Genomic DNA, 13,176 nt, shown 5'->3' with positions numbered 1-13,176 from the left:
ACACCCAAACTTAACACACCCAAATGCACTCTGCCAAATACGGGTAGTTCTTGAATTCTCTTTGTTGTTTCTCAACAGTAACACCTGTATTAAAGTGGATTACCCAGGCTTCCATTCTATTGCAGTCCCCTTCTCTTTCATCAGCAGAGAGCAGTTTCAGCCCTACTTCCCACTTCTTGCCTTGCTTCTGAGCTGATTGTATTGATACAGAGAGGAATACCTAAAGAAGGAATGTGGTGAGGGGGATGAAAGAGAGGATATCTTACCTCTGCTGTACTTTTTGTGCCAACTCCCTACCTTGTTGTAAACTCTCCTTTAACCTATTAAGGTAGTGGTGAGAAGTGTAACGAGAACAGTTCTGCAGGGAAGTTACAGGAAGGAGAGAATTCTCTTCTGAAAGAGAGTTGCTAGTAAAAGTAGCAGGTTCCTGCCATCTTACTTCAGTGTCTTGAATGTAATGTGATCAGAAATTCAGTTAGACATGGTGGTAGGTTCTGGGTCCTACCTATTTCAGGCAGCTAATGAACTAGTTAAACTTAATTGGCCAAAGAACCTAAGCACTGTATATGTTTCTGGTAAATGCAAAAAGGCTGCTTTCATAAGGTATCAGTGTTTACTTAGGAGACTGGCTCAAGCAAAATTTGGGGATTTTTTTTTCTACAGTTATTTGAAAAACTATGCTCTTTTTCACATATGCTCATAGTGTCTCTTTTGTATTGTCTCCTGAGTCTGTCATAAATTTCATAAGATTAGCCTCATTACTTCATTCATACCTCATTTTTTGAACACTTGTGCATACACATGCTGTATTAAACAATTTCTTCACTCATTATTTGCTCATCTTTTACTCTTTACAATAAGCATACACACTCTCAAAGGTTAAAAACCTTCCATTGTTTAATGGATTGCATTTTAAGGGCAGGGATGATTAGTTGCTTCCTTTTGGTATCCACAATATTTAGTATTTAGTGTGCTTAACAATACATATTAGAGGAAGACAGGAAGGAAGGAAGACAGGAGGGAAGAAGGAAATGCAAGAAGGTTATGCAATATTTTAATAAAAAAAGGAAAGAGATATGCTTTTGTTTGAGTGCCATTCTATTCCAACTTATGCAAAACATCTAAGATATTATTTTTAAAATCCTAAATTCTACTTCAAACCTATCAAAATAATGTCTCTAACAAGTGAAGATTTTAAAGCTTAATATTTAAAAGTTTCTCCAAGTGATTCTGATATCAGATATTTTGGAAACCACCACTGTTTTAATCAATGCTAACATCATTGTCTAAAGCATATACATACATCTCCTAAAACCAATTATTGACTCAACATGGAAGACCCTCTTTCTGGGCCCCAGGGATGAATAAGGCAAAGCCCTAGATGTCAAGGAGTTTACATTTCGTTGAAGGGATATTAAAAATAAAGTAGTTGGAAAAGGCCACTTTGAGATGACATTTAAGTAAACACTTGAATGAAATTACTAAATCATCCATCAGTCACTACAATTAATGATTCTTGTAGGGATAAAATAGCTTACAATGAAACAGTTTCACAAAACACTTTTTGGAGGATATAGTTTTGTTGTCATGATATGTTTTTGAAAACGGCATGAACCATTTTATTCTACTGGAAGAAATTTGATTTATTTCAGGTAAATGTGGATCCAGTGACAAGGCCACTTTTAAAGCAAAGATTATCTTTAAAAGCCATTGAAACATGAAAACTACAAGTCCCTAGACTTCCAACTATGTTTCTATGACTGAAATGATAACACAAAAATAGCTCAAGCTCTAAAATTATATTGTATGAAATTATGGATGCACAAGAATCAGTTTCCTCTGAGCTTTGATAATTGCATTTTAAATAGAGTACTGACATGCTGTAATTATAATATTAAAATGCTAAGATAATCAAATGCTCAAAAGGGGTATTCTGGGCTTCTAAGAGATCTTGTAAATGACATTAAAATTTTTACTGTATTGCAATTACATCATAGGAAGATTATTATTATGTGTATGTTTCTGCTCACATCTAATTGACAATCTTTTTGACACAGATAAAATTATTGCCATTGTATCTATTTAATAACATTGATTTTTAAAATTCTTAGTTTATGTAATGCCTTTAATTTTTCCTTCCAACAGAAACAAACAAAACAAAATCCTTTACTTTCACTGTTTCTTCTTTCCTCCCATTTCAGAGTTCTCTCTCCTTTTTTCCAAAGTCAATCAATTCTCTTGCTTTGTTCTTATTCCTCTTCTCTCCTACAGACTCTGAGATGCTGCTCCATTAAGTGCCTCTTTCTCTTGCAGTTTTGGCCTCTTTTAAATTGTCTATCTTCTTTTAAAGTACATAGCATCTCAGTTCTTCTCTATATTAAAATTGCAAGGAAAGTAAAAATATCACACCATTGAGGATCCTGCAGCTGTTTGAATTGTCATTATCTCTTTTTTCATCAAGCCATCAGGCTTTTTGGAAAGACTGGACCGCATCCTCTGTTCAGTGTTGTGTTTCTCCCATTGTCTCTTTAATCTTGTTTCTCTCCCCTTTACTCCACCAAATGGTTATCTCATAGGTCACCAGTGCCCTGAGTCCCTAGGAACCCATGGGTCTTATCTATGTGTTGACCTTAATAACACCTTCTTCTTCTTGAAATCTCCTTCCCTAACAAGGCACAAATGCATTTATTGCTTCATTTCCTACCCCTCTGCTTCATCTCCATCTTCTTTACTGTTCTCTCTTCACCAATCATAAATTCCGTGTCTTCATCCATTTTAGTGTAGCTTTCCTCAACGTTCCAGTATCAGCTTCTCTTCACTCTCTTTTTTTATTGATTCCATTTACTGCTTTCATTAATTCAAATTTGAAGTGTTCATTACTATTATTAAAGTTTTATTACTTCCATTTAATGATAAATATATTTCTTGCCCTCAGGATTACCTAAGTATGTATGGACATGGGAATTACAACAGACAGGGATATAGTTTATTGTCTGTAACACTGTGCCATAAGTGTTTTGCTGTATTCAAGCGGTAATATAACAATGGTACCAAGGAAAAAATGGTAAAAGATATTTCTATCAATTATACTTGCTGAATGAAGTCACCACTAGTCTGAACTATGAAAAAATACAACACCTGCCAAAATATATGAAGAAAAAGTCATCATTCCTGGCAGAAGGAATAATATGTATGAAAATTTAAACTATGAAATTTAGTTTTAATTTTCTGGTCCTATTTCTTCCTTAGGCTTCCAAGTTGCCTTTCCACCTGCCTGATGGACTTCTGTAGCAGGACAGCTGGGCAGGCTCTCACAATGAGCTCTTTCTCTGTGCCCTCCCCCCCCCCCCCCTTCTTCTCTACATCTGCTCTTAGTGACAAGCTCAGTCTTCCAAGCATCTAGTGTTTTGGACATAGCTTGAAATTCATCTCACCCTATTTCTAGAATAATTTATCCATTATTATGAAATTTTCTTTCTTTTTTAAAAAGATTTTATTTATTTGACAGAGAGAGAGATTGAGAGAGCAGAAGTAGGCAGAGAGAGAGAAAGAAGTAGACTCCCTGCTGAGCAGAAAGCCTGATATGAGGCTTGATCCCAGGACCCTGGGATCATGACCTGAGCTGACAGTAGATGCTTAATCAACTGAGCCATGCAGGGGCCCTGAAATTTTCAACTTAATGTTTCTTTCATCTATTCCTACCTTTCCTTTCCTTTCCTTTCCTTTCCTTTCCAACTACATCTATCAATTAGCTCATTCATTTATTCAGAAAGTACTTATAGAATACCTTTTTTTTTTTTTTTTCAGCACTCCTAAAGTAGCTTTCTAGAGCTAGAGTCAGGAACCAACCAAGGAAATGGCCTATTATCTTGATTTTCCATTTCATAATAGCCAAGTGAACAAATACAGGTTTGGATACATTCTGGGCTGAAATATCATTTCTTCAGCATGGTTTCTTAGATAGGTTGGTGAGAAAGTGGAATGGTGAAAGCAGAAGAAGGAGCTTTAATTAAGAGATTATGGAAGTTTATTCATGGCCATGTAGGCTAGTAAGCATCTTTAAGTATGTGCCTATATATGAATAACAGCACTGTACCAGGCCCTGAGTATGCCATGAAAAGGATACATGGAGCAATCATGGGGTTATCACATGTAAATGATAGGTATATTATTTCTCCTCCTCTTCCTTTTGATATTTTCCCATCAGTGTCAACTTCAAGAATTCTAAAGTCTTGACATTGAGCAGATGATGATGTACAAGGAATTTACACACTCACTTTAAAAAGATTTGATAAATATATAATTCCTTTGAATACCAATGGATAAAATGCAAGATGAAAATGTCATTATTATTATTTAAGAATTTATTTATTTATTCATGAGAGACACAGAGAGAGAGAGAGAGAGAACGAGAGAGGCAGAGACATGGGCAGAGGGAGAAGCAGGCTCCATGCTGGGAACTCGACTTGGGACTCAATCCCGGGTCTCCAGGATCACACCTTGGGCCAAAGGTGGCGCTAAACCGCTGAGCCACCAGGGCTGCCCAAAAATGTCATCGTTGGATGGGAACATTAATGTCACAGAGGTTTATTATTACTTTTTTAACCAAAGATTCAAGGTCCCAGAAGACCAGTCTAGCCTGCAAGACGTTGAGAAAATATTTCACTAAATGAATCCTGACAAGTGACCCCACAAAAATAGCAGACCATAAACTTCACAAAAAGCTTTTTGGAAAACAAGTATGTTTTATGAAAATTTATATAGAGAAAATAAAATACTTCTCCATATATGAAATCTTGGATAATTCCTTCCCATGTCAGTTTCTTCCTTTCTCCATTCTGATCCATCTATCCCATAATGCAGAGCTTTTGTAGAAAAGATGGAGAGAGTGAGCCCTCATATGTGTCTTTTATCTCAACTTTGGACTTTTTTTCTCTCTTTAAAAGTTTATCTAGTGTTCTTTTTTCTTTCTTTCTTATTTTAGAGTCATAGCATTTGGGCTATAGATAACTAATCTGAATAAATTCTACATAGACAAAGGAATTTCTGGCATCTTGACAGCAAATATAGAGGTTTGAGCCACTAGTTTTCCTGAATAGTAATTGTCCAAGTGTAAGACAAATGTCAAACTTACATACATTTAATGCAAAGACCATGGTAAAAGAGGTGAACTCTAGTCAAGTAATCATATGCTGATCATAAAAAAAAACCTTAAGACATTCATAAGGAAATGCAAGTTGTTTTTGAGAGGTACTGCATATGGTAAAATTTATAAAATGTTAGAGGCCTTTAAGAGGATTTAAGAGTGAAATGACAGAGGAGTTCAGACTCAGTCAGGTGTGGAATATCCAAGAGCTTTAACGCTTTAAGCCTTCTGCTTTTAAAAAGAACGACTACAACTCATTCCAATTCCAACTGAGTATCCTCCTTTTAAAGTTTTAAAGTTTCCCCAGCAAGAAGTGTCACTTCTTCATCTGGCCAGAAGCCTGAGGAAAACCATGAAGATCTGAAAGGGGGCATGCACCTCAGAGCCTTGTCTCTTCCCAGTGTGCTCCAGACTGTTACCTCCTGTGTCCACACCTGAAGAAGGAGAGATGCCTGTGACATTTCGCAGTTACTATAATTTCTAGCTGATTCCTTACACATGAGGTTAAGTCTACAAAAAAACCTTTAAGGGGGGACCACCTTAAAGCCACCTGGGTGGCTCAGTGGTTGAGCATTGGCCTTTGGTTCCGATCATGATCCGAACTCGATCCGGATCGAGTCCCATCCAGCTCCCCACATGGAGTCTGCTTTTCCCTCTGCCTGTGTCTCTGCCTCTTTCTGTGTCTCTCATGAATGAATAGATAAAACTAAAAAAAAAAAAAAAAAGAAGAAGAAGAAGTCCAGCCCAAATGTGTTTCAGAACTGCTCTTCTGCTCTTACCTGAGGATCTCAGATCCCAAATCCATCTGTTTGGAATTGGTAACAAATAATCTTCTCTGGATATCTGGAAGGGCCGATACCATAGCAGCCAAATATACAACCATAAATTGTAACCCAGAAATGGTTAATACAGATTATTTAGGCCAAGTCCTTATTTGATGAATGAAATAACAGAGACGTAAAGTAGAAAAATGATTTATTCTATACCACATAGTAAGTTAACCATATTTTTTTCAATTGTTAACCATATTTTAAAATTCAACTCTTTAGAGCTTGTTGTACTGCATCATACTGCCACATTTTTCTTGTAAACAAACTATCAGAGAAGATTCATTTCTGAAGTAAAACCCTTCCACTGGCAATATTTTAAGGAAAATGAAAACATTTAAATGATAAAACATCACTAAAGCTCTCTGTAATGTGACCTTATTTATACAAGAGCAATGGCCAAAATAGGATAATCCCTTGCTGCTGTACTTTATTTCTAAAGAACATTTATCATGCTGTATATAATAATCTATTTTCCCACACTTGGCTGCTAATTCATCAAGCACATGTCTTGCTAACTTCATAGATCCCTAATGCCTGACACAACAACAGGTGCATACATGGCATTCAATACACATGTGGTACATAAATGAATGGATAAATGTGCATAAATGCATGAAAAGTCTGAGAAGCAAAACTGTATATGGAGATAGATCCATGTTATGAGGAGCTGTAAGAGCCAGATTTAAGTGCTCACATTTGATGTACCAAGACATAGAACATCACTAAGATTTTGAAATAATGAAGAAACGTGATGGAAGTAATAATGCTTAAGAACAAACCTGGCAGTCGTAAGGAAAGTAGATTTAGAAGATATAGTATCAGAAAAGCTAAATGGCTCAAATTATACTAGAGAACATCCAATCTGAAGAGGCTAAAACTGCTATTGTTGCATAATATATGAAAGATGTCAAAGTACTGAAAACCATTTTTTAACTCACATCTTTAAAAATACAACTCAGAATTCAAGTACATCTAACACTTCAGCTCCCCCCACCGCTCCCTCCTCCCCCCCCATCCTCTGAAGAGTCAAGGGTGGAGAGAGACCTATGGCTAGTCAGTTATGGCTGTAAGAAGTCTTGACCAATTACCCGTATAGGCTATACAAATTTTCCCACTTCTATGAGTGCATGGCATGAAAATTTTCAAAACATAATCAAGCACAATTATTTTCCACCCTATTGTCTTTTAACTCATGATGTAATTAATTATTTAAACTGTACCACTAAAAAAATAAAATAAAATAAACTGTACCACTTTAGGCAAAGGATGAAATAGATTTGAAAAGATTACCTCTACCTGTAGCATATTCCATTTCAATGAACTTCAGTGGTGTAAGGTATTACACTCGGAATTGGATATAACAATGTTCAACAACGCAGAACCAACTTGCTTGGTTATTTGAACACCTCATTACAATTTTTCTGTTCTGAGAATTTTTTTTTCCTTTTCCATTATGGAATGTACATATAAAATAATGTTTTGGAATATAGGAGGGTATATTATAATGTTTACTTATTACTTCATTATGTTGTGGCTTTTTAAATTGTACATAGTTTTAGAACAGTATTTAGTATTACATACAAAAAATTTCATAAGTAAACATATATATCCAAAAAATAGAGAGGTCCTGAAAAGCTTTTACTACTGAAATATGCAATCAAAATTTTAAAGACTGTTGACTTACATTCTTTCTCCTATAGCTACTGTGTGAGTTTCCCCAGGGAGTCTCTAGGAGATAAATGATAAAACTGACTAGAAATGGCTCAGATTGAAACAAATGCAAATTTCATTTTGCTTCCTTAGTCCAATGAGTTCACATCTACAAAAGGCTGCTCTCATTTACCAAAGATAATACTTTCTCCAATGATATACATTTACTGTCTATACTTATAATAAGTACCCTCATTTATTGAATACGTTGTTTTTACTACATGCAGATATTATATCATTAATTTGAGAGTGCCTATGTCATTTGGGCCCCTCATGCTTTTTCCAGCTTGCTTTTAAATCTCCAATTTTTTTTTCCTCTTTGGTTCTAGAGATACTATGATTGCAATTTCTGCTTTTTGTGTGGTCTTAATATTTGCTGTAAAATTTTCTAATTTTTTTCAACATTAAGTATATAAGAGAAACTTCTAAGTGCTTTGCATTCAATATCTCATTTGGTCCTCCCCACACATATGTGGTGCTACGATGTGTTGGTTATCCACATTTTATAGAGAAAGAGAATTGAGACAAAGAGAGGTTTAGTAATTGCCTAAATTCACACAATTGGCAGGTGGGGTGGCAGAGTAGAGAAATAAAGTCCTTGTTTGAACTCTACAAATATTACTATAAACTACCTCAATTCTCCTAGAAATATTGAGAATTTATCATAGTAGGTGAAGGAAATCCCAAAAAGGAGAATATTTGGGACACTTTGCCAAATTAGTGGATAAATAACTCATATTTGGTTAAAGACAAAGGGAGATTACTTAGTGAAGGCCTGTGGAACAATATGGACAAATAATTAGAAGGCCAAAGGACAACCAGTAACAATAGCAATTGATAATTATAAGGCAAACAAATTATAAAAAAACATTCATGATAATATTTCACAAGTTGTTCTGCTTCTTAGCTACCATTAGCACTAGCCCTTCTTCTGAATATTTTGTGATTGGTGTGCATTCATTAACCCACTAGTACAGATAATGTGCCCTGGGCTTATATTATGTGCCATCATTATGCTAAAAGATGTAGCCTTAGTGTACATGATATAAGCATATTACAAAATGCAGTGAGGACAATGTTGTGAGAAATAGATTTATGTGGACTTGATATATGAGCAAGGATTAGAAATGTAGAGTTATATACAATCTTATATAACCGTGCAAGTATTGTAAAACCTATGTATTCCTGAGCAGAGCATTCTGCTAATAAAACAAATTTGATTTCTTTTTCAGTACGGCAGAAAAATTGTTTTTTTTATTTTCCATATCTCCCTAGTTATCAATAATCCTTGAAATGTTAACTAGAAAGTACAAGATTATGTACTTTTATTTTTTTTTAAATGTGAGTGGGGAAAGAGGTCATGAATGAACCAAAAATTGAGATGAATTTCAGGAAGATAGAATGCTACTGTGGTATGATTTATAGATTAAAATAATGGAGAAAAATAACAGCTCATAACATGGACAGATGTCATGAGTGGAGATTGGAGACATTTTTCACTGTTTGGCCCTTAGATTCAACAAGCATGAAGAGTAAAGGTTAGGAGAAAGGTAGAAATGGGAATGATTGGATGAATCATTTTTCACAATCTTTAAACATATCATGTATAATATATAAATTTTTATTTTCAGTCTATAGTAAAGGAATCCTTTTCAAAACCAGAATGATCTTTTGGAATTTGATAAAACTTTCAGAGTGGAGTTCGGTACCTCAGAATAAGACCCTCTTCCTTCTGGCACTGCATTATCATTCAGGGCAAAAGCCAGGAATTCTGGGCCAGGGTGGTGGGGGCAACAGAGGGAGAATCTAGCCCCAGATTCTATGTTTCAATGTTATCAAAGATGTGAGAAAAACCCTCAGCATGAACAAATATGACCAAGAGTTAATCAACCAAAACATGTAGCCCAAAGCAATAATAATTTCAGAAGAACATAATACAAAAAATCTTAAGTAGTATTTTATAACAGATTCAAGATCTTGCACTAACATGGGAACAACTTACATTGAAAAAGGAGCAATGTGGAGACTTTATGGAATTCAGAACTTTTTCAGTACATGGTTTACATAAGAGACATGAAAACAACTTGAGAAAAATATAAAAGTCAAAAAGAAGCAGTCCAGGAGGGGTAGCACCTCTGTTAGCAGTTTCTGAGAATAGAGAGAAAGAAATTATGGGGAGCTTAACTGTAGGAAAAAATTTCCCAAAGCTAGTAAAAATATGGCTCCTCAGACTAAAAGGAACCACGCAACACCAAGGAAGAATGAAAAACAGCCCATACATGATGTTACTGATGAAATTTCAAAATACCGCAGACATTGTCATTTATTTACCTTATAGTCTTCTCCTATTTACTCAGAGGAATCTGAATTGTTGAGATAATAACCTAAGAGAAGGTCCATACATCCCAGCCACAGGAAATAAGCATACACTGCTTCTTGATCAGTGACCAAGTGAAGATTTTGTGAGTTATGGATGATAAAATGAAAGGGGGAAGTTGGCTAAAGGGATTTTTGAGAAGGAGAATTTCTTTCTGATTAAGAGAGAGAGAGAGAGAGAGGAGGAAAAGGGGAAAGAGGAAGACAAGGAAGAGGAAAACAAAAGGGAAAGGAGAAGTTCTTCATACTTTCTTGCATTGTCAGGAGGTCACTATGCTTAAAATTGCTGCAGTGAACCTGCAACCATAAGGATAGAACCTAGAAGATTCAGAAAAGTTAGCTGAGAACCTTCAAATCAACTCCATAAGCATCTGTCTTCATATTTTGTTTTATGTGAAAAATATAAACACCTTTTTTATGTTAATTTCACTTTGTCCTTTTAATCTATAGCCTAAAATAACCTAAATGAACAAATTTAACCAAGACTGAAGAGAAGCTCGAAAAGTTTTGGGAGTGTAGATCTCCAAAGGATTTAGAGTGATATGGACATTAAATTCTTTTTCAGGATCACTAAGTGTGAAATAACATCCTCAAAGTTTTGAGATGTCAATGAAATAACATTCTCAAAGTTTTGAGATAAATGGTTTTGAAACTGGGATTCCCTAGCTTTCTAAACCATCAAGTATAAAGGTATTCAAACCTTTCCATCTGTGCTATAGCATTCTTGAAATAATTACAGGAGAATATATATTGGCAAAATGAAAAAAAAGAATCTAAGACATAAAGATGCCAAATCTTAAATGTTTGGGGAGGAGCATGAAAGAGAGAGGAGAAAAAAACTCCTGTATGACAGCCACACAGCAGTCATGAAAAGCAGTCTATACAAAACTGACATTTTCTCAAAGAGCTGCATAATCCTAGTAGTATAATAAAGAAATATATATATTTCTTCTTTCAATGAGATTAAAATAAGCAAATAAAATAAGCATTAAAATTAGAAATTCCAGGAATAACAAAAATGTACAAAAAAATCATGATCCAGGTAGGAAGCAATGTGGCATGATTTCTACTGAATAAAGAAGTTTAAGAAAATGGATGTCATTCAACCTTGGTGCTTTCAACGTTCTCCTTTGAATAGCATAGAAACTATTACCTGGTTCTTCAAAAGGGTCCATCACACAATATTTTAAAAATTGTCTTTTGTGGTTTATGTTTTTCAGAATAAACAGAGAGAGTCCAGGTTTTCTCAAACTTAGAGCTACTGACATTTGGTCCAAACAATTCTTTGCTGTAGGAGAGTATCCTGTTCACTGTAGGATATTTAGCAGCAGCCCCAACCTCTACCCAGTAGATGACTTTGAGACACCAGTCCTGATGATCTCAAATGTTTCCATTCTTTGCCAAATGTTCCTTCACAGGGAGGTGGCAAATATGCTTCTGGTTGTAAAAGTACTGTTTAAGGCTTAAAAAATTATATAAATGTTATAAATTTCAAATACATGATTGTAGAAGTATAGCTGAGAAAAGTTGAATGACGGTGTATTAGGAAAGAAGTGGTAGATGGAGGTGGAAAGACATCATTTTTTCTTCCCACTACTATGCCCACCCCACTGAGATCTAGAAGCACCTCTGGCACAATCCTACTGAAGCTCTGCTCACTTCTCTGGGTAAGGCTTCTAGAGTGATCTGGTCCCGAGGTGAAACTCAGAAGGCCACAGGCTGACCAGTGGGGATTAGGCCAAATCATATTTCTCCTTATATAGGAAGAAACTAAGATACCTAAAGTTATTGAATCAATCAATAAATATTCAAGTTATTTAAGAATGTATTGATAATAATCAACAGACTATATTTAAAAACACATTGAGAGGAGGGATGACTGCAGGATATAGAATGACTATTTTTCACAATAAATAATAAATATACTAAAGAATTAGAAATTGAGACTTAATGGCATTAATACCTTACTTGGAGTTATTGAGTTTACAATTAAGACTACTAAAATAGAAATAGTCAAAGAAGCTTTTTCTAAGGAAGAAAAAATGTGACTTTTCTTTGTAGCTTTATGTTTGTGTTTATATATACATTACTTTGTTTATAATTTGAAATATATCTTAAACAATGGTTTTATTTACCTTTGAATTTGTCTCAGTATCTACCCTACCTAAATGATCTTTGGGATCATCAGTTTGCACAGCGAAGGGAGTTCTAATTGCAATGAAAAGGGAAATTTTAGTCAATCTATAGGAATTTTTACTTTCCAAAACAACTTGGCCAAATTTTTCTGATATTGGGTGCTGAATGAATACTTTTTAAACACTGCAATTCAATTTTTTAATAAATTAATTTTTTATTGGTGTTCAATTTACCAACATACAGAATAACACCCAGTGCTCATCCCATCAAGTGCCCCCCTCAGTGCCTGTCACCCATTCACCCCCACCCCCCGCCCTCCTCCCCTTCCACCACCCTTAGTTCGTTTCCCAGAGTTAGGAGTCTTTTTTTAATTTTTTTATTTTTTTTGAGTTAGGAGTCTTTATGTTCTGTCTCCCTTTCTGATATTTCCCACACATTTCTTCTCCCTTCCCTTCTATTCCCTTTCACTATTATTTATATTCCCCAAATGAATGAGAACATACACTGTTTGTCCTTCTCCGATTGACTTACTTCACTCAGCATAATACCCTCCAGTTCCATCCACGTCGAAGCAAATGGTGGGTATTTGTCGTTTCTAATGGCTGAGGAATATTCCATTGTATACATAGACCACAGCTTCTTTATCCATTCATCTTTCGATGGACACCGAGGCTCCTTCCACAGTTTGGCTATTGTGGACATTGCTGCTAGAAACATCGGGGTGCAGGTGTCCCAGCGTTTCGTTGCATCTGAATCTTTGGGGTAAATCCCCAACAGTGCAATTGCTGGGTTGTAGGGCAGCTCTATTTTTAACTCTTTGAGGAACCTCCACACAGTTTTCCAGAGTGGCTGCACCAGTTCACATTCCCACCAACAGTGTAAGAGGGTTCCCTTTTCTCCGCATCCTCTCCAACATTTGTGGTTTCCTGCCTTGTTAGTTTTCCCCATTCTCACTGGTGTGAGGTGGGATCTCATTGT

The 13,176-nt window shown here is 35.5% G+C and overlaps 1 non-coding gene across 1 annotated transcript; it reads right to left on the bottom strand.

Moving 5' to 3' along the window:
* Positions 1-11,673: 11,673 nt before the first annotated feature.
* On the bottom strand, positions 11,674-11,808 carry LOC121498372. The gene has a single exon (XR_005989751.1). It is a non-coding gene; the product is annotated as a small nucleolar RNA SNORA52 (small nucleolar RNA).
* Between the last annotated feature and the right edge of the window lie 1,368 nt (positions 11,809-13,176).

The sequence above is a fragment of the Vulpes lagopus genome, chromosome 8, assembly GCF_018345385.1.
Source record: "Vulpes lagopus strain Blue_001 chromosome 8, ASM1834538v1, whole genome shotgun sequence".
Classification (NCBI taxonomy): domain Eukaryota; kingdom Metazoa; phylum Chordata; class Mammalia; order Carnivora; family Canidae; genus Vulpes; species Vulpes lagopus.
Note: the sequence above shows the minus strand (reverse complement) of the source record. Positions and strands in the feature narration are given on the sequence as shown.